Source organism: Lepus europaeus, chromosome 2, assembly GCF_033115175.1.
Source record: "Lepus europaeus isolate LE1 chromosome 2, mLepTim1.pri, whole genome shotgun sequence".
NCBI lineage: Eukaryota > Metazoa > Chordata > Mammalia > Lagomorpha > Leporidae > Lepus > Lepus europaeus.
This window is the reverse complement of record NC_084828.1, coordinates 71,294,656-71,321,389: the sequence shown is the minus strand read 5'-3', so window position 1 is coordinate 71,321,389 and position 26,734 is coordinate 71,294,656. Positions and strand designations below refer to the sequence as shown.

Below are 26,734 nucleotides of genomic sequence, written 5' to 3'. Positions count from 1 at the left end.
GGATTGGGCCTCTGCTAGCCCAATCGAAGGTGGTAGACACGCGAGAAGGGCCGGCCGGGGGCGGGGACGGAGACTGGGGAGGGGAGGAGGAAGAGTGCATTTTGTTTATGGGCGGCAACCTCACGAGGGGCGTCCCATTCTTATTGGCCCGCTGGCGCCAAGACTGGCGTGAGAGCAACCCAATAGCGGGGACAGACGGAGGGTTCTCGGCGTGAGGCGCCCAATGTGGGCTTTCTGCCGAAGAAGTAGGGGCGGGGGGAAGTTTAGGAGTTGAGGAAAGAAGATTAAAGAGCGCGAGGAGGTAACGCCAAAAACTCTAATTTGTTGTGGGGCGGGCAGGGTGTGTGCGTGCCGAGGGGGACGAGGCGTCTGCGAGGCGCTCGGAGTGGGGGGCGGCGGGACGGGGAGGGAGGGCGCTGGGGTGGGGCTGGGGGAGCGAGTTCCAGAGCGGCGAGCCCCCGAGCCGCCGGCCGGCCGAGCGCGCGCGCCCCGAGCCCCGCCCCGCGCGCGCCCCCTCCCCCGGGCGCCCCTCCTCGCGCCCGGCGGCGGCCTCGCCCGACCCGGCGGGGAGGGTCTCCGGGGGCCGGGAGCGGGCGGGGCGTCCCGCAGCTGGAAACGTGTCTTCTGCCGCCGGCTTCTCTACTCCCCGCGCCCGGAGCCGCTGCTTCCCAGAAGAGGAGCTGAGGGGGACTGGCCGGGGCTCAGCAGCGGCTAGAGGCGCCCGCTTGTCTTCCGCCCGCCCGCCCTCCCCCGCTCGCCGTGGCTCTCGCGGTCTCTGGAGCGTCTTCAGAGAAGTGGGGGGCGGGAGGTGTCCGGGCCCCAGCGCCGCTGGACGCCTCTCCCGACGCGGAGCCCCCGGCCCCGCCTGCTTCGCTCCCACGACTAGAGAGCAGGGGGCTAGGGAAGGGAAGAACGCGCCTTGCCTTCTCTCTCTCCTCCTTTGGGCCACTTTGGAAACATGGAGACGTGTTCTCGCTTTTTGGCAACCTGAGCTGAAGCGGTTGGAAGGTTTTGGAAAAGTTTAAAAACAGACGCCGGCTCCCACCTTGTTGAATGCATTCCTGTGTGTGGCGTTCCGGTCCCCCCGCCCCGTCCTCGAAGCTGTGATCGTGTGTGAAGGGTGCCGCAGAGGCAGGCGGCAGGGATTTTCTGAAAGTTCTATTGATAAACACACTTGCACAAACATATGCTAGGCACACGCACAAACTATCAACATTAGCGAAAAACACAATATGGCGTACAGCTCTACCACCTAGCGCGTAATCCGCTGATCTCTTACTCCGAACCGGGTTGAATGAGGTCAGTAGCAGGATGACAGCTCTCGTGAAAATCTGAATGAGAGAAAGTAATTTGGAAGCCTGTGGCTGTGGTACTGTCCTCAGATTCGGTACTGGCCTAAGCTAAGTTGAAAACGTTACCTTTGTACGCATGTGAAAATTGGCTTCACTGCTTTGTAGCCGTTAAAAATACCAAAATGTTGTTGGATTTGCTCACTTCATGGCCATGTTTAAATTTCATCAGATGCAGTTCTTGGGGACGGAGAGTTCCTTCACCTCATGGTTTCAAGCTAACTCTTCCGAGGTCATTGCTGGAACTTGTTGCCATTGAAAGTTTTAAAACACAGTTGCCATTTTGTAAATAAATTCTGTTGCTAGAAACACTAAATTGACGCGATGATCAGTCATTACCAACTTAAATTTATACATGGTTTGCTTAATTCCTGTTCCTGCTCCTAATCTCAAGTATGCTTTGCTGTTTTGTGGAAATAGGTACTCAGCCCCCGCCCCACATCAGTCAAGATTTGTATTTTTGCTTAACAGCCAGGCATATCTGTATTTCTAGGAGGAGAAAAAATGTGACATTGATTTTCATGTCTTTGCTTTTTGTCATTCTTAATCAGACTGTATCGGAGTTGATGCACTTACAGTGCTGCGTGATAGCCCGGTGTGGTGCCATCTTGAATAGTCTTCTCGCAGGAAGCTTTGGGGCTTGTCCTTGAGGAAGTGCTGATGAGTTCAGCATTCAAGGTTTCATTTCCAAGATTGGGGTTGTCATTCCCATTGAGCTCAATTTTTGAGGTCCTTAGGCTTGAACCATGCGGTGCAAAGGGAATGTGAGAAGGCAGAAAGTGAGTTTCCTAGAAATAGATTAGCTGCTCAGTGAGTTGGGCAGTTGGATGGTTTTGGTTTTGTGATTTCAGATCTTGCAGACCAATGAAATACAGGCCTTCTGCACATGAAGATAAGGTGGCAAGCTTACTGGCTACTGGTATCCAAAGCAGTACGTCCTTTTGTGACAAGGTTCTGATTTTAACAGCCTAAAGAAACTTAAAGACTAAAAATCGTCAGATGTTAACTGATTTACAGAAAGAAGTCTTTATGCTTACTCATTTAAGCCAGTATTTTACGATCACTATTACTGCACCAGAAAAATGCAGATATGGTTTATATGTATATACTGAAAGTATGAAATTAAGTGGAATACTGAGGAAAGAGAAACTTTTATGTGAGTGTTACAGTTGGTGGAGGGCTGAGCATTCAGAGTTATCAGAGGCTGTGGTGCCAGTTTCCAAGTAGTTAGGTTAGGAGATTGCTGAGACCCACAGATATCCATAATATCCTCTGGCTATCACATTAACAAGAACAATTTTTGGTATGGGAAGAAAATCTAAAGAAAAGACCACTTTCACTGAACTATCTGTCACATTAGGAAAAGTCTTTAGGAGACTTTGTAGGCAAATTGGACTTCCTAGAAAGCAGGGTAGAATAAATAATTAGGTCATTCTAGAAGAGGAATAAAAGCCACATCAGACTTCCTATAAAAGATCCATAATTTATAAATGAATTTCCAATTATCCCAGTGTCTTCAGAATAAGTGGCAAGGAGAATGCTGTAAAACATTGGGAATACAGAAGTAGAGTTTAATGGCTCTGCTTTTTTCTTTGAAATAATCATACTTTTCTGAAATAGTTGGTTAAATTCATCAAATTGTTCTGAGCACGATTCTAGAGAAAACTGCCTGCCCATATGGAGCTTACACTGTGAAGTCACGTGTACTTTGTGTACCTCAGACTGGAGAAGAAATTTCTGTATAAAACTTTAAAACCTCACTGCTTTCTTGTTTTAGGAACTACAATTTGAAAAAGTTTATAGAGGTTTGAGGAGAAGGAAGGTGTTTACTGATTTCTAATGAGGATAAAAGAAGACTTAGCTTATTTATTTGTACCTTTTTCGATTGTCATGAAATATTCTCTATTTCAGTAAGCTTTTGACAATAAGGGTTTTATTTTTTCATAATTTTAAGCTTGTTTGGAAATAAATAAAATGTTGCTTTATATTAAAATCTTGTGTCTTGAAATTTACTGTAAAATCCCAATGTACCATTGGCTTTAAGTTAGCAAACTGTCATAAAAACAAAAGCTAGAATATCTGTTACATTTTAGATAGGATTTGTTTTAGGAATGTATCTGAAAAATCACGTGTCTAAATCTTTTCCAGTTGTGGTTTTATCAAGAGAAGAAAATTTATTGTAATTAATTTATAGAAAGAGAGGTCTCCAAAAAATGCTTTGTTATTTAAACCTATTTTTCAAACTCCAGAAGAATTTGATTGGCACGTCTGTGATTTAATAGACCATTTGTAATGCAAGAGGAACATTAGAGAAAATTTTAGCATGACTTTAAATCTAATCATTTAGTCTGTAGGTGTAAAAATCCCAGGTTTCCCATGGAAGGAAGCTTCATGCCTGGTTAAATGAGTGTATGGTTTCATACTGAATTTGTGGCTTCAAGTAGTGGGTGTCATACCTTTTAAAACCTAGTTCATAATTTTCAAATAAGTTTTGACTCTCACTTTTTCTGTCACTATTGTTAGTCAAATACAAGTTTCAGGCTTCAGGGGAGTCTTTCCTCCAGTCCTCTGCTGTGTTGGGCTTGCATCTCTATTACCTGTTTTAGGTCTCTCTTTATGTTAATTTGCAGCTTAATCAACATCTTCCAGAAAGGGTGCACTTTAATGTTCTTTAGAGCACTTTCTGATTGCCTGTGGCTATTTGTATACAGACTTGCCAGCGTCTGAAAGCTATAAATAGTAAGATTTAGGAGGAAACAGAAACTTTATAACTAATGGAATGTATTGTTTCAGCTGAATTTTGTTTTTATAAAGAGCAAAGTGGAAGAATGGTTAATAGATTGTTAAAAACCATGAACCTTTCCTGTTTTTGGTAAGCATGGCTGATCAATGTGTGTTTGTGTGGGTGCAAACAGTTTTTGAATAAAGATATATTTCGCTCCTGGAAAAGTAATCCCAGTTCTCCCCTGTGGTCCTCAACATGGAAGGCATTCAAAGTTCCTAGGCAATTCTGTTTAGCCCATTTTGTTGGTTACTGAAACTTTCCTATATGTAACATATAAATACATGCTAATTAAATCTTTGTAAATCTTGTAATACTTTGGGACTAAACTGTTGTTTTGGAAAGTTTTTTTATTTTACTTATTTTTCTTTTTTTTAAACTTTTATTTAATAAATATAAATTTCCAAAGTACAACTTTTGGATTATAGCGGCTTTTCCCCCATTACCTCCCTTGCTTTTGGAAATTTTTAAAGCGTGATCACTAAGCAGCCCGTGAAGTGAATAAAAGCTAGAGTACAGAGTTCATAGAGCCCTGGATACAAATAAGAAAGTTCAGTTCCTAAAAGGTGTTCATAGGCCAAAATATAAAATGTTCACATCTGCCAATTTTTTTGCAACAAAATAAGCAAGACTAATTCTATTAATATTCATTTTTGTAAGGTAAGTCTAAGCATGTGTACAATGATTTTTAAGTCAAAATTTGGGGTGTTATTGGCTAGACACAGTCATTTCTTTGCCAGAGAAACTAGGCTATGTGAGGGCTAACCATCTGTTAAGTGATAGAGACAAAGAAAGGTTTTAATATACTAGTCTAAAATTTCCACAAACTTGTTTTGAATTGTATTGTCATTTTGTTTTGGTCTTCATGCTCTGTGTTGAATATGCACTGGGTCAGTCACCCCACTTTGTTTTGTGAACACATGATTCAAGGTCTAGGTAAGGTTATTGTCACAGCTGATTTCTCTACAGGCAAGATAAAAAATGTTTTGATTTTTTTTTTCATGTAATGATCTAAAACTCACAAGTGAAACCCCTTCTCCCCCACAAGAGTTGTACAAATGGTTTCAAGCACACTTATTTTTACCCACTCGTTCTGAATTTGGGGGTGTCTTGATTCTTTTGCTTTATATAGTCAAGCCTTGTATTTCAAATCCATTCCTGAGCTGTTTGGGGGAAAAAAAAAAAAGTAGCAACAGGAATCCAGATTGCCTGTTTTAGGTACAATATGGTGTGATGTGAAATTGAAACAGCAGATTGGTGAGAAACTTTAGTTTCAAACAAATATAAACTAGTTTGTTTAGTGAAGTCATACACAAAACAGTAGTCTATTGACAGGGCATTTTTTTTCCTTCATTAATTTTTACATCATGAGGTCACTTTTGTTTTTTGGGCCAGTAGTCTATTTGCAAAGCTTCATATAAGAGAAAATAAACCTACATTGCTGATTATAGTGATATACTTAGATATATAGCAGGCCAGGGAATTATTTATAGCAGTGCTAATTATATCAATAAAAATAGCAATATTAATACTGCGAGTGTCAAAATCCCTTCTTGACAGTATGAGGTAAACAGAACTATAGTCAAACAAAGCAGCCAGCCTGTCTTTACTGTCAGCTGATGAATATGCACTTCAGGAAAAGCACACAGTTTGGAGAGTGGGGGGTACTGATTTAAACTTTTTGCAACTACTTTTGACTTTTTAAAAAGGTGTTCTTTAATTCAGCACAATATCAAAAAGATTTGGATTTCTAGTTTTGAAATTCTCAATATCTATTACTGCTGTTAATATTTAAGTGGTTTATAAATTATCAGAAATTCATTTTATGTTTATCTTCATTTTTGAAACACAGGTTACCATTGCAAAAGGAAACTAGAAGAACCTGGAACAATTTATAAAACAAAAACAACCACCACCATCACACACACACATATACACACTCACTCACTGTTTCTTTCTCTTTCCTTCTTCCTTTACCTCCTCCCCTCCTTCTCCCTCTTCCTTACCCTCAATAAATTTCTGGCTTCCTTTGAACATAAAAATAATGGCTTTTTCCATGGTTTTTATTTAAGGGAAAACAAAATTTCTTTGTAGTTTTCATTACTTCTAATCAGTTCTTATTAATTTTATGGTATTTTAAAATTACTCTTCTAGGAATATAAAATCAAGTAAGTAGAAATCACTAAAGTCAAAGGTTTCTGAGACACAATCTGCCTTTTCATTTCTTCATTTATTAAATTTGGCTTTTTCACTTTATTATACATGGTCAGCAATTTTGGGTATAGGGTTAGTAGAGGTTGTTCTATGTCTGGCCCTTCCTTGAACTACTTGTATGATCTTGGACATGTCACATAAAATGAGTGGATTGTCACTTTAGCTCTTCATCTTCAGGGTCCCTTTTCTTTTTCTTTTTCTTTCTTTCTTTCTTTATTTTGACAGGCAGAGTGGACAGTGAGAGAGAGAGAGAGAGAGAGAAAGGTCTTCCTTTTGCCGTTGGTTCACCCTCCAATGGCTGCCGTGGCCAGTGCACTGAGGCCGGTGCATCGCACTGATCTGGAGCCAGGAGCCAGGTGCTTCTCCTGGAATCCCATGCGGGTGCAGGGCCCAAGCACCGCATAGAATCCGGCGCCCCAACCGGGACTAGAACCCGGGGTGCCAGCGCTGCAGGCAGAGGATTAGCCTATTGAGCCGCAGCGCTGGCCCAGGGTCCCTTTTCTAATTATATCAGAATATGAACTTATACATTTGAACCCTTGTTTTATCTTCAGGTACTATTAACTGGAAGTGATGTTTAGGACTCCATTAAAAAGTATAGATAGATTATTTGCTTCTAACTCAGGAATTTGTAGTGGAAATAGAATTTATGAGCCTGATTTGTTGCATTTCATTCAGCATAGCTGTTTAACTATGGAGGTAGATACTAACAGAATGAATTATCTCTCAATAATTTTCTAATTCTACAATATAGAGATAAATAGATATGTTTCTTCAAAGAAAAAAGATAAACTTTGTTTTTATGCTTCTGTTCTCTGAGCCACACATGAATATACTCTGAGTAGTCAATAATCGTCTTCACAAAGTTCTTATGAAATTGGTAATTTTTAAATATAGGTTGAACATCCCTAAATCTAGACCTTTATGAATAGTGACGATGCTACAAATGGCATATTCCCCACTATGAAATGTTGTTTCATGTGCAAAATTATTAAACATATTGCATAATAATATCTTCAGGCTATGTATGAAGTAGAATTAAAGTATAAATAAATCTGTATTTAGATGTGGATCCCATTACCACAGTACTTTATTATATATATACAAAGTTCCAAAATCGAAGAATTTCCCAAGCATTTCAGATGAGGGATATTCATCCACTACTGCAGTTGATTTTTAAACCTGCATTGTACCCATCCAGAGACAGATCACTTTAAGAGGGATGATAAGGTAGGTGAAGAAATTTGACAATTTTGATGTAGAAGAGTAGAAAACATTTGTGTTGGAAAAGACTTAGACTTCCCTGTCTCATATTGAAACAAACAACTGCACATAATTTGTGTGTACTTATTTGATCTTCATTAAGTGATAGCCTTAAAATTTTCATTTAAAATTTTGCTCTTTTCATTGATTCACATTGCATTTGCTAGTATGAATAATTTGGGGGCTCAAAGTTTTCAAATACTACCTGTTCACAAATGGAAGCAGCAAAGTGCAGAAAGCTTAAACCTTCCCAGCTCCAGATGTTCCAGGTACTGATTATACAACAATTTTATAAAACACCTTACAGGGGTGGGGAAACTTTTTTCTGCCAAGGGGCATTTGAATATTTATAACATCATGTAGTCCACACAATTTAAAAATTAGTCTGCTATAGATTTATTGAATTACGAGTAATGCCTGGGGTTGCCTTGGCAGTGCCAGACCAAATGATTTTGTTGATCTTTTATGGCCCATGGGCTGGACATTCCCCACCTCTTTTAGAGAGTACATACAGTAAATTGACCAATATACTTGCCAATGCTAACTAGTCTAACCTACTGAATGTCTAGCTATTTAATAGAAGTTACAAGAAAAATTTAGATCACCTATTGGACACAAAAGATATGTGTGTTTTAGTGCATGCAAACCATGGGAAAAATGCTCTAAGTGTGTTTAAGAGAAACTAATTTTAAGGTTAACCGAAATCCAGCACATATATTAAGGAATTACTTTAGGCTTTTCTAAAGACATTGATGTCAAAAACACAAGCAGAATTATGCTAAGCAATAATATTAAGGAAAAATAATGGCATTGGTAACCTATATCTTCAGAATTGACTCTGTACCAGGCACTGGTTATAGCTGCAATTTTTTTCAGTTAATTCCACAGGCCTATTAATACCTGTATTATTTTTAATTTTAAAGATAAGCTAAGGCTCAGAAAGGGTAAGTCTCTTGTTCAAAGTCTCACAGCTAGTCCCTAACAGATGGAAATTCAGACTCAAGTCCTTCTCTAGTTACCCAAAGCCCTTAATCACCATTCGCCAGTCCCCTTCCCCCTGCTCCAGAGCCTTCATTCTTGGACTGTTTTCACTCAGTGCTTTCCCAGATTAGCGCTGGTAGTTTTATTTGAGGAAAAGCATAGTAGATTTTGAGAAGGTTCTAGAGAAGTGCACAAGGTGAAAGAGTTGTAAGTGGGAGGAACAGTTGCTATGGTAGAGAATGAAATTTTAACTCCTGTATGGACAGTCAGAATTCCAGCTGCTGAGAGGGAATTTGTCTAAAGATTTTCAGTGAATGTGCCCAGCAGCTGCTGCCTGGCTTGGTTCCGTGAATAACAGTGAAGCTGGATAACATGTTAACACAGGTTGTGGAAATCATGAGTTAGAGCAGTTCAAAACAAGTGTTAAATACTGGGAATACTGAGAAGCTGGAAGTCAAAGAGGAAAACTAAATCCAACCAGACCAAGAAACCAAGAGCATACAGAAATAGGGTGAGGTAGAACAGAATATATCAAAACTGGAAGAATGTACTGACTTTGAAAGCTCCTTATGTTTGTTGTTTGTAGCCATAATGTTTGTTTCAAAAACCAATAACTAGCTTAAATTTGGCACTTAGTTTTTACGATACAAAGACTGGCACAAAACTGTGATCATCAATACAGGTTGATCATACCTAATCCGAAAGTGTGAAATGCTATAAAATCTATCTTTTTGAATGTTGGTATGATGCTGCAAGTAGAAAATTCCACACCTGACTTCATGTGACAGGTCACAGTCAAAACACAGCACACTAGAATGATTGTATAAAATTACCTTCAATCCCTGTTTGTAATCTTTATATGAAATGTACATGAGTTTTATGTTTTGAATTGGGTCTTGTCTTCCAGTTGTCCTGTTGTTTATATACACTAAAATTGCAAGTTAGAAAGACCCTGAAATCTGAAATGCTTCTGGTACTATTTGCTATTTTTTAAAAAAGATTTATGTTATTTATTTGAAAGGCAGAGAGTTACAGAGAGGCCGAGGCAGAGAGAGATCCTCCATTTCATGGTTCACTCCCCAGATGGCTGCAACGGCTGGAACTGCACTGATCTGAAGACAGGAGCCAGGAGCTTCCTTTGGGTCTCCCATGTGGGTACAGAGGCCCAAGCACTTGGGCCATCTTCTGCTGCTTTCCCAGCCACTAACAGAGAGCTGATCAGAAGAGGAGCAGCCAGGACTCAAACTGGCACCCACATGAGATGCTGGCATTGCAGGTGGCAGCTTTACCCGCTATGCCCCAATGCTGGCCCCCCTATTTACTAAGTCTATTAACTTAGATAGTAAGTTTAGGTACATTACAAAGGAATGCAATTTAGTATAATAACCTGTGTGGTAAACCATTTATTGAGTACCTCATATATGCCACCCATTTCTGAAACTACTTTTTCTGGAGGTATTTACAACATTAAGTTGCTGTTTTCTACCTACTTTTGAAGTACAAGAAAATAACTGTTAGTTTTCTTTAGGATTTACTAAATATGAGGGATGAAATAATTTTTACCTTAAGTTTTATTCATTTTGTAGTTTAGCTTTTGATCTTCTTTCCACATTTATGGAGGTTTTTTTTTTTTTAATTAATTAATTTATTTGAAAGGCAGAGTTACAGAGGCAGAGAAAGAGAGAGGTCTTTCATATGCTGGTTCACTTCCCTAGAGGCCGCAATGGCTGGAGCTAGGGCTTCGAAGCTTGGAGCTAAGAGCTACTTCCAGGTCTTCCACATGGGTGCAAGGACCTAAAATGTTGGGCCATCTTCCACTGCTTTACCAGGCACATTAGCAGGGAGCTGGATAAGTGGAGCAGCTGGGAATTGAACCAGTGTCTTTATGTGATGCCAGTATACAGGCAATGGCTTTACTTGCTATGTCACAGTGCTGGCCTGCATTTATGGAGATTTAAGTCAGGCTATACTTGGCTTAAACTGGAATGTAGTCTTGATTTCTCTTATGTAACTTTAACTTCTGTTTAAGGTGTCACTCTACAGAAAGGATAGTCTAATTTTATTTCATAATATGAATGTATTTCTGTCAGAGTAAGCATTGTATGATCAGCTCAGGTAAAATCCGTGTACATGTGTTTGGATTTAGGATATTTAAGATAGTGAGCATCAGTGAATGAAAGAAATAGGTAGTATTTAAAGTGAATTTTTTTATTTCTAATAATTTAAGTGACTTCAAACCAAAATGTGTACCATATGTACATATATATCCAAATATCCTTTTCCTACAAGGTTCTAAAGATTTTAGAAGCTTTTATGTGATAATAGTTATTGTTGAGCTGTATTACCTATGAGTAATATTGTCTGAATGGAATCAAAGAGTAGTGAAAGTATTATACCATACTTACATGGCTTTAACTTTTCCCTATGACAGTATCTTTGATATTTTCTTCAGACTCTTAATTTTAGTCCATTAGGAAATTAAGTGTAATGGCCATTTTGTGTGGTTCACATGAACACATCATTGAACAAAAGGCATTGTGATGTTAGAAAAATGCCAGTATTTTCAGTTCATGCATGGCACCTCTCCTCTCTAGGTTAATTCTTATTTTTTTGGTATCCTGTGGTACCTCTCTTCTTACCAACTGTGTGGTGTCTCACTATCCTTTATATATCTGACCTTCAGAAATAACTTTAAAAATTCATGCTTTTAATAATGTTTCTTGATCTAAAAAGGGGTTCTATGTTAAAGAGGGTGATTATTGCTGAAAAGCAGTATGGCAAAAAATGAACAATTTCAGACCCTTCTGGTTCAGATTTTCTTTCTTTCTTTCTTTTTTTTTTTTTTTTTGACAGGCAGAGTGGACAGTGAGAGAGAGAGACAGGCAGAAAGGTCTTCCTTTGCTGTTGGTTCACCCTCCGATGGCCACCACGGCTGGCGTGCTGCGGCTGGTGCACCGCGCCGATCTGATGGCAGGAGCCAGGTGCTTCTCCTGGTCTCCCATGGGGTGCAGGGCCCAAGCACTTGGGCCATCCTCCACTGCACTCCCTGGCCACAGCAGAGAGCTGGCCTGGAAGAGGGGCAACCGGGACAGGATCGGTGCCCCAACCCGGACTAGAACCCGGTGTGCCGGCGCCGCAAGGCGGAGGATTAGCCTACTGATTCAGATTTTCTACATTTCACTCTCAATATTTATTATAGACTGAACTAGAGTATGTGATAGCCAAAAAGAATGGTTGTTGTATTTTTTTGTGTGTGTTTTTGTGTTGTATATACCTATGGTTCCATTATTTTTGTGCTGACAAGTTTATTATGCAAAAATTGGTGCATCTGATATAGAAATGAATTTGATGCAAGTTGGTGTTTTAGACAGTTTAACTTATAGCTCAAGTCATTTGAGATTTATCACTCAGGAAAGGTAACATTTAGAATTATACTACATGGAGCTGTAGTTCCTTAAGAACAAGTCCTATATTAGTTGTTTTTTATTACTATTACAAAATACTGGGGGTAGACTAACTTATAAAGAAGTGGTGTTTATTTTGGCTCATAGTTCTGTAGGTGCATGGTTCGGCTCTGGCAATTCCCTCTACCTTAATGCTCACACATTGGCAGAAGCCTGTGTGTCTCTCCTCCTTAACCTCTAGGATTCTATTATGGTCTCTGCCTTAATGACCCAATCTCACTCAATCGCTTCCTGAAGTCCCCACCTCTAAACACAATAGAATAAATTTCTACCTTCTTAATACCATTAACATAAAACTGAAGATTAAACTCCTGAATGAGTTTAGGAAACAAATCATATTCAAAGCATTGCAGGTACCATGCTTTATTCATCTTAATTGTCTTGGTGCTTAGCACAGTACCTGACACAGAAGAGGGATTCAATAAATGTTTGTTGGTCAGGCTTTTTTGTATCTACTCAAGAAAGATTTTTTTTTTAAAAGATTTATTTATTTGAAAGAGAGTTAAAGAGAGAGGGAGAGACAGAGAGATCTTCCATTTGTTGGTTTACTCCCCAAATGGCCACAATGGCTAGCGCTGGGTTGATCTGAAGCCAGGAGTCAGGAGCTTCTTCCAGGTTCCCCACATGGGTGTAGGGTCCCAAGGATTTGGGCCATCTGCTGCTTCTTTTCCAGGCAATGGCAGAGAGCTGGATCGGAAGTGGAGCAGCCAGGACTTGAACCAGCGCCCATATAGGATGCTGGCACTGTAGGTGGTGGCTTTACCTGCTGTGCCACAACACTGGCCCCAAAAAAGATTACTTTAATTCTTTCTTTCCAGGCTATACATGTCATTATTTTCTATTAACTATGGTTCAAATTTAGCATTGTTAAAATTGTTATAACCTATTACAAGCTTTCTTTGTACTTTCCCAAAACCCAAGCATTCTTACGCATGTTAATTATTTGTTATTCTTTTAGATATTTAATGGTATGCTATCATGGCAGTAGTTCCCATAAAATTGATATTTACCATGATTCAGAAGAGAAATATGTCAGATATCACTCATCAATGATAAAGCAAGTCTGCATTGAAGATTACACAGAATTACATTACCTTCTGATTCAAGAATGAACCCCAAATTTCATATCCTATATGATTCTCATCCTATAGGAAAGAAAAACAAACCACAGTACTTTTTGCACTTCATTGATTGCCATTGAAGTTTTGAACATTTTATATGAGCTTTCTAATCTGTGAAAATGAATAGTCATAAAACTTAACACAGTTAAAAATAGTTTAGCTTACTTTGCCACATTATCTCAGTTACTTATTGTATAGTCCAGTTAAACACTTTTGTGTTAATATATATTTGGCAATCCTGGAAAACAAAAAATGTAATTGAGCTATGATGAACATAGACGGTAAAGTTATGTCAGCCATAAAAAGGACACACATTTAGTTTCTGCATAATAGCTAGCATGCTTTTTCCTGCTTGTAAGATTTGCTAGTAGAAATTGGAAAATCTGCCTGATTGGGCAGAATTATAATTTGTCTTTGTACTAACTTAAATCACAACAAATTGATTTGAATTTTTTAAACCAAAATGTTATATATACTGAAATAACTAAAACTTGGGTTGCATTAAAGTTTACTTAAAGTGATTAATGGCTGTAGTATATGTACTTAAGAATCTGCATCAAAGAATCTGAAGATAACCTACTGTCATTTTTATGTACTGTATTAAAAAAATATACTTTCAGGGAAATTGATTCTTTGGAATAATTATAAGGAAGTCCAAGCATACCTCAGACTCACATTTGCCACCCTGCCCCCCAGACTTTTATAGCATTAAGGATTTTAAAAAGAACATAACTTATATATAGTTACCTTCCCCTTCACTTCCAATTCCAAGCTGCCTGCTTATCTGAATAAAATTTCATTTAAAATCTGGGAACAACTACTATGACATGCTAGGAAAAGAAATATTTCTTTGAAAATTGTCTATCGTCAGTTGGGCAAACAGAGAACAGTGCTGGAATTCAGGGGTAAAGATCTGAAAGCAGTAGACATTGGAAATAAGAGCTTGGTCTTGGGAGGCTTGTGAATCCTTGTGGAAGTAAATCATTATTTGCCTATTTTAGGTGTCCAGAGTGTTCTCAGCTAGACTGAAAGCCAAAGAAGCTAAATGTGGTGGCAGTCTTGTCTGTCACTGAAACTAAATAGAGGATAATAGATAGTCTTCCTCCATGTGCCTTGGCAGGGAACTGATAGGCTGTCACACTTGCCTCTTGTACCACCTGTGATACTTCTACTATTTAGGATACTTCACATCAAACCTGAATTCTAGTGAGTGAGTAATGAAAAATAATTCACTTAAGGAGACTCAGTACCAAGTGAGAGAGGAAGAAGAGATGGGAAGTCAGAGCACGCACCCTAGGCCAACTAGTACTATTGGGGAAAACACGTAACTTGAATTTTGGAGAAAATAAAAGGAACATTTAAGAAATCTCAAAAGAATGAAAAATAATTTGAAATACTAAGAAAATATCTCAACTGAGCCATTCAGTGGATAAACTGAAGGAGAACATGGTCACTGTTGAAACATGACTTAGTGAACTAAGAGAACACACCCAAGAAGTCTATCAACATACCTTCAAGAAAAAAATGAAAATCTTGAATCAAAACTGATAAAGTTTGGAGAATCTATAAATCAAAACGTGAATTCAAAGAATTACAGAGAGGAATTTAGAATAAATGGAGAGGTATATTTAAATGAACACTGAAAGGAAAAATATGTGAGATTCAGAAAGATTGGATTTGATGGATTGAAAAGGTATATTGATTTATATTTTTGATGGAAAGAAAGCCACATTTAGGCATACCTTGATAAAAGTTCTTAAACATTAATTGAAGCTTCTTATAAGCTCTTAAGTGGAAAGGACAAATTCCTATAGAAGAGGAAAGTGGGATAATATCAAAGTGTCACAGGAATTAATATCTTCAACAATGGAAGCTCAAATATGGTATAATGACATCTACACACTGCCAAAAGAAAATGACTACAATTTAAGAATCTCATTGCTTAGAAAGTTATCATTTGCTAGGTGAAAAAGTACATTTAGGAGTAGGAAAGAGTTATATGATGGTGATACTTTATCTTAGAAAATGTCTGAGAATGAATTATAAGCAAAGAACAGATGAACCAGAACAAAGACTTCAAGATGAGGAAGATGAAGAGGACAAAAAGCTAATAATGATGAACATTTATGTATACTTTGTATTTATTTATAAATACATAATTTCATCTAATAGTTAAAAGATAGTTGGCTGACAATATGTAATATGGTCGGTAATTTCAGAGTTTAAATAGAAGGATCATATTTCAATATGGAAAGTTTAAAGTGTATCCAAGTATCATCAAAACTAGGAACTGAGAGGAAAGGAGAAAATGAACAGGGAGTAAAGTGAATATATCCTAAAGTTCTTATTTAGAGGAAAGGAAAGGGGATAGAAACATTTGGCATTAGGAAAAAAAAATCACATATATACACCTGTTTATTCATGTAGGAAAAGGGAAGATAATATTCATTGCCATAGAATATAATTGGGAATGCCCATATTAACAAGGAAAGAAAATAATGCAATCTCTTGATTATACAAAATACAGAAAAGGAGAATGAGAAAAAACATGTAAAACAAGAAATAAATATAAAATAGTTGGAAGATACAAAATATGTGTGATACATAACGTATGTCAGTTTTTACATTCAATGTAGATAAATTCTCCCATTAAAACAGATATTATCAGATGGTTTTAAAAAATACAAGCCAGCCAAGTTATATTACAAGAGAAACACTTAAGACAATGTTAATAAGAAAAGTTGCTTGTAAAATAATGGACCTAAAGATATCATACCAATGGAGACAAAAGGCAAAGTGACATCGCTGATATCAAGTGAGAGAATTTAAAGTTAAATGAAAAGAGATTGAAGGGGTACTGTAATATTAAAAGGGACAACCACATGAATCTATATAACAAGCTTTTAGGAGGTAAGTCATAAAAATCACTGAGAATGTCCAGACTGGTCTGTTTTGTTAGCAACTAAGTAAGAAATGGGGTAGCATAACCAATAAACATTTAAATGAAAATGTGACATTCTTTAAATATTTTTGAACATCTCTTTACTCAGCCACAAAGAAAATTTTATCAAGTTTACAGAGCAGAAATCTTACAAGTGCATTTTGTGATTATAATCTAGCATAATTAGAATTTTCATTTTTTTCTAAAAGATTACAGAAAAAACTTCACTACATAGAAATTAAAACATTCCTTAGCTGATTCTTAGGTAAAGAGAAAGTGACCTAGAGAGCAATGAAAAGAAAATATTTTATATAAAAACCTATGGAAAATAACTAAAGCAGTTTTAAAGGAAAATTAATAGCCTTATTGACTTTTTCTTATTAAGGAATATGGAAAATAATAAAAATCCAAAATCTAGAAAACAAAAAGCTGATGTTTTGGAAAGACCATTATTAAAAATAAACTCTTTGTAAAGATGAGAAAGCAAGACAGCCCAAAAATTCTACTCTGAGGTATGTATGTACTCAAGAGAACTGGCAATATATATTCACATGAGATTGATACTCAAATCTTTAGAGCAGCATTATTCATAACAGCCAAATAGTGGAAGCAACTCAGATGTTCATCAACTCTGGAATGGATAAAGAAAAAATGTGGCCTGTCTATATATGACATATAGAATATCATTCAGCCATAAAATATATGAAGTACTCGTATTTGCTAAGTTGTTTAAACAATGAAAACAATATGCTAAATGAAAAAAGGCACAAAAGGCTACAGATTGTATATTACCATTTATATGAAATGTCCAGCATAGGCAATTGCCTGGCCAAAAAGTATATTAGTGGTTGTTGGAGTTTGGAGAAGAAAAACAGGGAGAACAACTGCTTAATAGGTATGAAGTTTATTTTGTGATGAGGAAAATATTCTGGAAGTAGATAGCTGGTGATATTTATACCAACTTCATGAAGACCGGAAGTTACTGATTATTGCACTTTTAACAATTTTTTTAAAACTTTTTTTTTTTTTTTTTAAATTTGACAGGTAGAGTTATAGACAGTGAGAGAGAGAGACAGAAAGGTCTCTCTTCCGTTGGTTCACTCCCCAAATGGCTGCCACGGCCAGCGCTACACTGATCTGAAGCCAGGAGCCAGGCGCTTCTTCCTGGTCTCCCAGCTGGTGCAGGGCCCAAGCACTTGGGCCAGCCTCCACTGCCTTCCAGGGCCACAGCAGAGAGCTGGACTGGAAGAGGAGCAACCGGGACTAGAACCCGGTGCCCATATGGGATGCCAGCGCCACAAGGCAGAGGATTAACCAAGTGAGCCACAGCGCCGGCCCCACTTTTCACAATTTTAATGATAACTTTTAAGGTATGCAAATTTGAAGATCAATAATGAAGTTTTGGAAAAGAGTGAACAAAAATAGGTGCTAATTAGGAATGAAAAGAAGACAAAACTGGGGTGCTGGACAGAATTTAAAAGAAATCTACATGTAACTGTCAGTGAGTTTCAAAACTGAGAAATATCTCTTTTCAAACACAAATTATTCGAAAGTTGACCAAATATGGTCCCTTAAAGATTAGGGAGTAGAGGCCGGCGCCGCGGCTCACTAGGCTAATCCTCCGCCTTGCGGCGTCGGCACACCGGGTTCTAGTCCCGGTCAGGGCACCGATCCTGTCCCGGTTGCCCCTCTTCCAGGCCAGCTCTCTGCCATGGCCAGGGAGTGCAGTGGAGGATGGCTCAAGTCCTTGGGCCCTGCACCCCATGGGAGACCAGGAGAAGCACCTGGCTCCTACCATCGGATCAGCGCGGTGCGCCGGCCGCAGCGCACCTACCGCGGTGGCCATTGGAGGGTGAACCAACGGCAAAAGGAAGACCTTTCTCTCTGTCTCTCTCTCTCACTGTCCACTCTGCCTGTCAAAAAAAAAAAAAAAAAAAAGATTAGGGAGTAGATATTTTGATGTAATTTGAATTATTCAAGGTGATAGAAAATATTGAAATCTTCTAATTTCATTTAATATCTAATTTTGACAAAGATTGTGCAAAGATACTAAATTTCACTTATGAAATGTGTGCAAAATTTTAACAGAAATAGCAAATAACAGCAATGAATCAAAAGAATAATATACTATGAACTAGTAGTTTTTTTTATTAAGGAGTAATGATTGGAACTATATCACCATAATTTATTGCATCATAGTTAAAGGAGAAAAATGACCATGTCAGTAAGTGGCAAAAAGAAATTTAATATAATTCAACAAATATTCCTTTAAAATTACTCAATACGAGAATAAATGAATTATTTAAATATTGTTAATTATTTTCATTCACAGCCAACAAAAAATATAACCCTATATGATTATATCCTAAAATATTTTAAGAATCTAGACAAGGAACAATCTGTCACAATTATTGGAGGCTTTAACAAATACAATATATCTGACATTAACATTTGTAGAGAAGAACTTAAAATTTCTTGTTTTGCAGATGATCTATGACCTAAAAGTTTTTTAAAATTCTAATTTCAAGATGTAGAAGAGTAACAAAAGTTGATAAGGATAAATAAAATAAAGTTGATAAGATAGTTGGACAGAAGAGACTTAGATGAAAATCAACAAATTTTATTGGAGCTAATGAACATCTAAGAAACTTTCCAGGTATAGGAATGATATGAAAACAAAGGCAATATCTTATTAAAATAAATAAAGCAAGATATGGTTAAAGGAAACAGAAACTATTTTTGGAGGAAAATCATAACAAAAATATAAATTTTTCTAAAGTTAAGTTTATTTAAACAATTTCAATTAGAATCTCAATGGGGATTTTTTTTCCTATTTTTTAAAGAGACAATGTTATTTTATAGTTATGTGGATGATTACATGTTAGCAAAAGGCAAATATGAAAAAGCAATGAGGTGGGGCCAGTGCTGTGGCGCAGTGGGTAAAGCTGCCACCTACAGTGCCAGCATCCCATGTGGGCACCGGTTTGAGACCCTGCTGTTCCACTTCTGATCTAGTTCTCTGCTATGGCCTGGGAAAGCAGTGGAAGATGGCCCAAGTCCTGGGCCCCTGCACCTGTGTGGAAGACCCGGAAGAAACTCCTGGCTTCAGATTGGTGCAGCTTCGGCCATTGCGGCCATTTGGGGAGTCAACCAGCAGATGGACGACCTCTCTCTCACTCTCCCTGCTTTTGCCTCTCTGTAGCTTTGCCTTTCAAATAAATAAATAAATCTTAGAAAAAAAAAAAGCAGAGGACAGACTTGTATTGTGCATATAGTATACAATATAAAGTCAGTTAAAACAATATAGTAATAGCATAAGAATAGACATAAGGATCAATGGGACAGATAAATGATTTCTAAAATAGGTGACAACTTGGACAATAATGTATAACTTAAGTAATGAGATTCCAAAAACTGGAAAAAATAAGAAGTATTATTGGCACCTTATACAAAAATAATTTACAATGAATGACTTAAAAAAGATAAAAGTTTGCAGACTGAGTTATAATTTCCTAATATAGAACATGCACTATATTATTTTTATAGCTTTTCGTAAATCTAAAAAAGACTACTAAATGGAATCATCAATTATTATAATTTTATATCTAATATAATGTTTAATTACTTCATGGTTTAACTTAAAACTTTCTAAAATAGCAAATAATACTATCCCTATTTTACAAATGAGAAAAGCCTAGAAGCTTGTTTGGGAGGGGATCAGGTGTCATGTCCCAGTAGTGCTAAGAAATGTTTCCCTGTGAAATCGTCGCTGAATTATCATTTTCTTGTGCCTTGGCCATACCAGTGTTCCCTCAGTTCTGTTCTGGTGTGAAATATTTTTATGTACAAGAGAATCAAGTTAAACTAACATCAAAGCCTATCTTGAAAGGGAATTGAAAATATAAAATGCATAACCTTGGGGAAGTGTGTGAAATTGCCTGGAAAATGTTGGAATGGATGTATGGTTACCAGTTTTGAGTAATAAATCGATTGTATACATGACATCTATAAGATCTCAGGGCATATTTAATGGTGGCTGGTAGATCCTCCCTCACTCATTTGCCTGTTATCGTCTCTTATGTCCAGAGCTTGTATAGTGGCGTGTTTGTCAGAGAATTGACAAGCATTCTGCTTAATGTTTCTAGTAAAGAAGCACATTTTGACAATTTAATCTGCCACTGTTGTTTATCCTTTTGTATCTTTAGAATGCTTACTTCTTTTGTTTCCTGTTCTCTGTATCTATTTTGATTTTTAAAATAAATTATATGATCACATAGGTAAATAGCTGTCTTATTAGTAAGTCATATATTAAAACATCTTAAACTAATAATCTGCCATTATAGATACTAATCAAAAGGAGAAATGTTCGGGAAGAAGACGTTTCTGTGGGATGGAATGAATATAGGTGCCCCCCAAAATCGTAAGAAGTAAACCAAAGAGTTGATATGTAATGAAACTCCTAATATTTCTGCTCTGTGCTGACCAGATATCTTAGGGGAATCTAAATGTGAGGAAGTGGAGGAAAGGATATTCATTAACCTGGATATGGAATGATAGTATAGCACACACAACTAGCCTATGACAGACCTTTTTGGAAAGGAGTAGTAGTTAAAAATCTATTGAAAGTCATGTTTTTCTCAGTGATAGGAATTTCAAGATAAATCATGAAGTTCTAATCTTTTGAATGATGTATGTTTGCTTCGAGATTGGGTGTTGGACATTAGAAATTAGCTGTTAGAGAAGGCATAACTTGGAGAAATGAGCAGTAGTTAGTAAGTGATCTACTTGTGTGAATGTTAGCTTGTGGAAAGTGATTATCATCAGGGGGTGAGGATCAATGGACACTGGGGTACTTAAAATGGGCAGTGTACTTGGATGGAAACATATTATTCAGAATGTGTAGTTTTAGAAATGTGTGGTTAGGAAGATAAAGAATAAGATCAGTATTTATGAAGTTGTTAGAGACGTTCATTGGAAATGCAGGAGCTTAGCCTTCGCGGAGGAGCAAGACAAAGGCAATGTGGCATTGCAGTACCTTTTGACTGAATAAAGTTCATGGAGAACCAAGGATTTTCTCAAATACAGAACTCTTCTGAGAGATATTTGACTTTATCTGCATAAATGTAGGAAATAACATTTTATATTTTTCATAGTTTTATTTATTTGAAAGGCAGAGAGAGAGAGTGAGTGTCTATCTGCTGGTTTACTCCTCAAATGCCTACAACAGCTGGTCTAGGCTATGCTGAAGCCAGGATCCAGGAACTCCATCTGGTCTCCCTCATGGTTAGCAGGGACCCAAGTACTTCACTTATTCACATACTTCCCAAGGTGTGAACAAGCAGAAAGCTGAAAGCAGAAGCAGGACACCATTCCATCTGGTTTGATCCCAAGAGATATCTTAACTGCTGTGCTAATTGCCTGTCCCCAATAAGGAACATTTTTTACAGTGAGGGAAAATGGGTAACTAGAGACAGCTATACGCTCACATTTTGCTAAGAAATATGGAAGAAAGAATTAGATGGTCTCTGTTCTTTGAATTTGCAATTAAAAGTGAGAGGGAATCCCCAAATATGAGAAAGATAATATACATTTTTCTTTTAAAAAAGGACTTAAGCGTTTTTTTTTTTTAAAGAACTTTTTTAAAAAATAGAATCTATTTTAAAGGGAGAGAGAGGGAGAACACAAGATCTCCCACCTATTAGTTCACTCCCCCTGGATGAATAAGAGCTGAGGCTGGGCCAAGCCAAAGCCAGGAGCACAGAGCTCAATGAGAATCTTCCATGTGGGTGGCAGGAACTCAGCCACTTGAGCCATCAACCAGCATCCCTGGATGTTCACTGGCAGGAAGCTAGAAATGGGATTGGAGCCATGATTTGAACCTAGGCACTTTTACTTGGGAGGTGGGCCTCCCAAAGGGCATCTTAAGTGCTCTGCCAAAGGCCTGTCCCAGAGCATGTATCTCAATATTTGGATTCATGCTTTAAAATACTGTGTCATTTCCTTTCTAGCTTGCTGCCCCCTTCACAAATTCATTTCGAATATTTGCCAAATTTTACCTTTTGTGTCATGATGAAAACTGAGATCAGCATGACATTGTTCACAGTTTGAATTCAATCAAGATATTTTAGATATACTTGTGTTTTCTGCAGTAAATACCTTCTAATGGTCTGTGTCTTCAACACTTAGACCAGAAACTGAAGTGAGATTTCAGATGCTCAGAAGAGTCCTCCATAGTCTGTAATACTGATACAGTTTTATCAGTATTATAGGAAATATCATTGACCATGACAAAAGTAATTTTATATTCTAATTTTAAAAAAACAAAAATGGGAACATTTTCTTAATCACATAAGAAGACTTCATGGGGAATAAAACATGGGAAATAAAATAAACTTTGAACTTCAGAAATAAACAGAAAATTTTTAAATAGTACAAACTGTTCTTTCTTTGGGTGATTGTTAGAATATGGTAAGTTGGTGAGTACATGAATTTGAACACAGTGAAATTAATTTTTGATTATAGGCCTATATTTAGAAACTAATCTCAATGAAGCTTTACAATTTTTATTGCCACACTTATTTATTTAAAACTTAAAAAAAGTTGGAAAACATTACAGTACTCTCTTCCTCCAATAGTCCACTGATTGTAAAATAACTTATTCCTCCAATATTCCACTGATTATAAAATAACTTACCTAGACAATCTCTTTAACAGATTGTCATCTTATTGTCCTTAACTCCCATATTGTTTTGCCTTACCATTTGGAGTGTTTTCTGGTTCAAGTTTTAATTAATAATAGAATGCCAAAAATATTTCTTCCATTCTTTTGATCCCAAAGATGCTTTTGTTCATCACCTTGAATCAGTTCAGCCATTCAGGAAAGAAAAATAAAATGGAAGTGTTAAAGGTAAAATATTGTGAGTTATTGAGATTGGATGTTGGATTGAAGAGAATTTATTCATTATACATTATTTTTGTATGTTTGAAAATTCACATGAAAAAGGATTTTAAAGTGCAAATATAAAATAAAATAAATCAGACCACCAACAAATAGGTTTGTTGCCAAATTTGTAACTAACTATGAATTTTGGGAATTTTAGGGCACAGACCTTATCTCAACAGGTTATAACTTCCTGTTATTTACAATAGTACGTCCAGACTTTTAAGCACTTTGAATTATTACCTAATTGCCGAAGCTACCAAGCAGGCAAGCCTGTCATCACTTTGCATTAATTCTAAAATTTTTTTCTTTTCTAGTTAAATTCTTTTTGACTGGCTATTTCTTGTCTTACCAGGTAGAATACTTGGGTTTGACTCAAAGAATTTCTGTTCTGTTTTCATCTTGACTATTTCTTTAGTGTGTTATTTAATTTGTTGCCTTGAGTCAAGCATGTTTTATTGTGCCATTCTATCATAACAGAAAGAGCACTGGGTTGGGAGTCATGAGTTTCCAGTTACAGCTTTCTCTTAGAGTGGTGACTTTGATCAATTATTTTATTCTTTTAAACCTTCTGATCTAAAATTCCCTTCAATTTCTAATTTGGAGCCTTTTAGTCTTTCAGTATCATTCAGAAAAACTCCTGTCCTAGATTAAGGCACTGGGAGATTCTGTTGTTTGCCCCTATCGGACTTAAATGTATCCTGATGGGTTCCCATCCCTTTTGTCTTCATTTCATAGTTCATAACACAGTCTTTACTGACTTTGTTTTTTAAAATAATTACTTTAGATCTTTAATTTGATTGCTTGTACTTAGAGAGTTAGTATAATATTACTTCTTTGGTATATGTTGAGACATTATTCAAGATCTACTGCATAATAATTTTTAAAAAAGGCTACATTTTTTAGAGCAATTTTAGGTTTACTGAAACTTTGAGCCTAAGGTGCAGATTTCCTGTGTACCTTCAACTCCTACAATAGGGATACCTTTCCCCATCATCAACATTCACCACCAGAGTGGTACATTTGTTGGAGCTGATGTACTAATAGTGTCATATCTTTGTCACACAAAGTTCATTATAGTTAATGTTAGGATTCCCTTCTGGTGTTACTCGTTCTGTAGATTTGAACAAATGCATAATGAGATGTGTCCTCCATTGTAGTATCATACAGAATAGTTTCATTGCCTTAAAAATCTGTATTTCACCTGTTCTTCCCCCCTGCTGCCCATTGAATCCCTGCCAACCACTGATCATTTTTTTCTGTCTCCATAGTTTTGCCTTTTCCAGAATGGCATATAGTTATAATTACATTGTATGCAGCCTTTTGGGACTGACTACTAATACTTCTACTACTACTTCTTCTTCTTCTTCTCCTTCTTCTTCTCCTTCTTCTTCCTCTTCCTCTTTTTTTTTTTTTTTTTTTTTTTTTTTTTTGACAGGCAGAGTTAGACAGTGAGAGAGAGAGACAGAGAAAAAGGTCTTCCTTTTCCGTTGGTTCACCCCCCAAGTGGCCGCTATGGCCGGTGCTTTGCAGCCGGCGTGCTGCGCTGATCCGAAGCCAGGAGCCAGTGCTTCCTCCTGGTCTCCCATGCAGGTGCAGGGCCCAAGCACCTGGGCCATCCTCCACTGCACTCCCGGGCCACAGCAGAGAGCTGGCCTGGAAGAGGGGCAACCGGGACAGAATCCGGTGCCCCGACCAGGACTAGAACCTGAGGTGCCGGCGCTGCAGACGGAGGATTAGCCTAGTGAGCCACAGTGCTGGCCAATTCATATTCACCTTTTAATTCACAAGAATGACTTGTTGAAATCTGGGAAGATGGAAAGGTACTAGTTACATTTCAGCAAAATCTTTTACATAATTGGTGGTTGGGATGGAAAATCGACAGTGTGATTCAGCAAGGACAGCCAGGGATACTCTTCCTCCATTTAGATGTATTATTTTGTGAGGCCTTCTCCCCTAACTCCCTGTGACAATCATTTCAGCTAAGTATCACAGTATGCAGAACATAATACTATATTTTAAAAACACTGTTTCACAAAGTATAAAACCAAGTCGGGATGTAAAGAATGACACATTTAATCAAATTTCTTTCATTTATTGTATTTTTGGAGCAAAGATGTTTTTAAACTATTGATAAAAACAAAATTAAAATTTATTTTACAGTGCTTCTTTCTTGTTTATTTCATCCTTTAAAATGCCTATTACTGTGCCTTTTATAATATGTGTAATATAGTAGTAAATGTCTTTAATTTATAAATAATGAAGCAAAATGGGCATTTTAATTTGGGGAATTGTTTACAAGACTGTCGGAAAGTCTAGTGGGGCAAAAGGAAGGTGACAATATTATTTATCAATGAGTTCCTGCAGAGAGCAAGGGAAAAGTTTTGTTACTCAGAGATTTGCAAGTGCTCTGCACCTCAAGCACAGAATAATCCCTGCCCCTGCTCTGCAGGAAACTAGCCACTCCATACTCCTACTGACACTGCAAGAGCCTGGGAGTCCACGCTGATGCTGTGAAGTTTGCCGAGGCTGTTGTTGCACTTGCCAAGGCTGCTACAACTTCCAGTCACTTGTGGTGGCAGCTGCTGTGCTATAATTGAGTACCACTACTGCAATCTGTAGTCCCAGGAGCCAGATCCCAAGAGCTTCTGTACAGGGGCTGCTGGGATAGCACTGCTGAGAATACCAGTGCCAAAACCAAGGGGGAAAAAAAAACAAAAAAAAAAACCCTCTTTGTCTTTGATCTTATGCCAGTGTTTCCCTTTATGACAAAGCAGTCTGGGAAATGTAGTTTTTTCTTTTTCGTTTGTTTGTTTCTTTTTTTCTTTTTAACCTAGGAATCTTTTATTTAAGGTATACGGACTTCATGCATTTCACATATACAAATTTAGGAACAGAGTGCTTCTTCCCACCCTACCCTCCCTCAATGTTGTTTTGAAGTTCCACTGCAGAACCCAGTATGGAAGAGGAATTCATTTAGCAGTTGTAAGCTAGCTAGTCAACCAAGTAAATTGGTGTCAAAAGTGAGCACAAGTTCTGTAGAATGTCACTGCATTTTTTTAAAATTCAAACTTTAACACATAGTGGAAAACATATAGCCAAATTTCAAAGAAATCCCAATTTTAGTAAGAATCTAAAACTTTGGATGAGAATGGAGCTGAGAACCAATAGACAAAGATCTGTCTAATGTTCAAAATGTTTTTACTGATGGAAGATATAACTTTTAAAAATTGGAAAACTGACTGCTAGGGTATAGGGGAAGAAACTAGTAAATCTGTATCTTCAGTTTTTATTAATTTTTTTTTCAGAAGATGGATTCAGGTTTGTTACCCAAAGCTAGAGTTTATGTTCAGGAAGTACACCTAGTAATGTGTCTTTTACTTACAGCAAGCATTAGTAAGTAATATTTGTTATTGGTGGTCTGTGCCCATGTCTTATCAGCTATAAATATTTTGACTATCACTATTGCCCAAAATCACTTTATTTTTTCTATCTACTATTAATCCAACATTTAAAATAATAATACTATTTAAAAAGTAGCACCTGGAAAAACTTCAGAATTGTATTATCTAATACTTCATAAGTAGCAAATATTCTATATCTGAACTTATTATAAACATGTATTCTAAGGCATCTTTTTATCATTTGTGTTTTTTTTTTAGAGTTTCTTCCTTTTCCT

At 37.3% G+C, this 26,734-nt stretch overlaps 1 protein-coding gene across 1 annotated transcript in view; it reads left to right on the top strand.

The window, feature by feature from the left end:
• The first annotated feature begins 236 nt into the window (after positions 1-236).
• Positions 237-26,734, top strand: part of ZBTB20 (zinc finger and BTB domain containing 20) — an 891,896-nt gene continuing 865,398 nt past the window's right edge. The window contains exon 1 of the transcript XR_009867653.1: positions 237-301. The gene's annotated coding sequence lies outside the window, so the exon portion shown is untranslated. The remainder of the gene's footprint in view (positions 302-26,734) is intronic.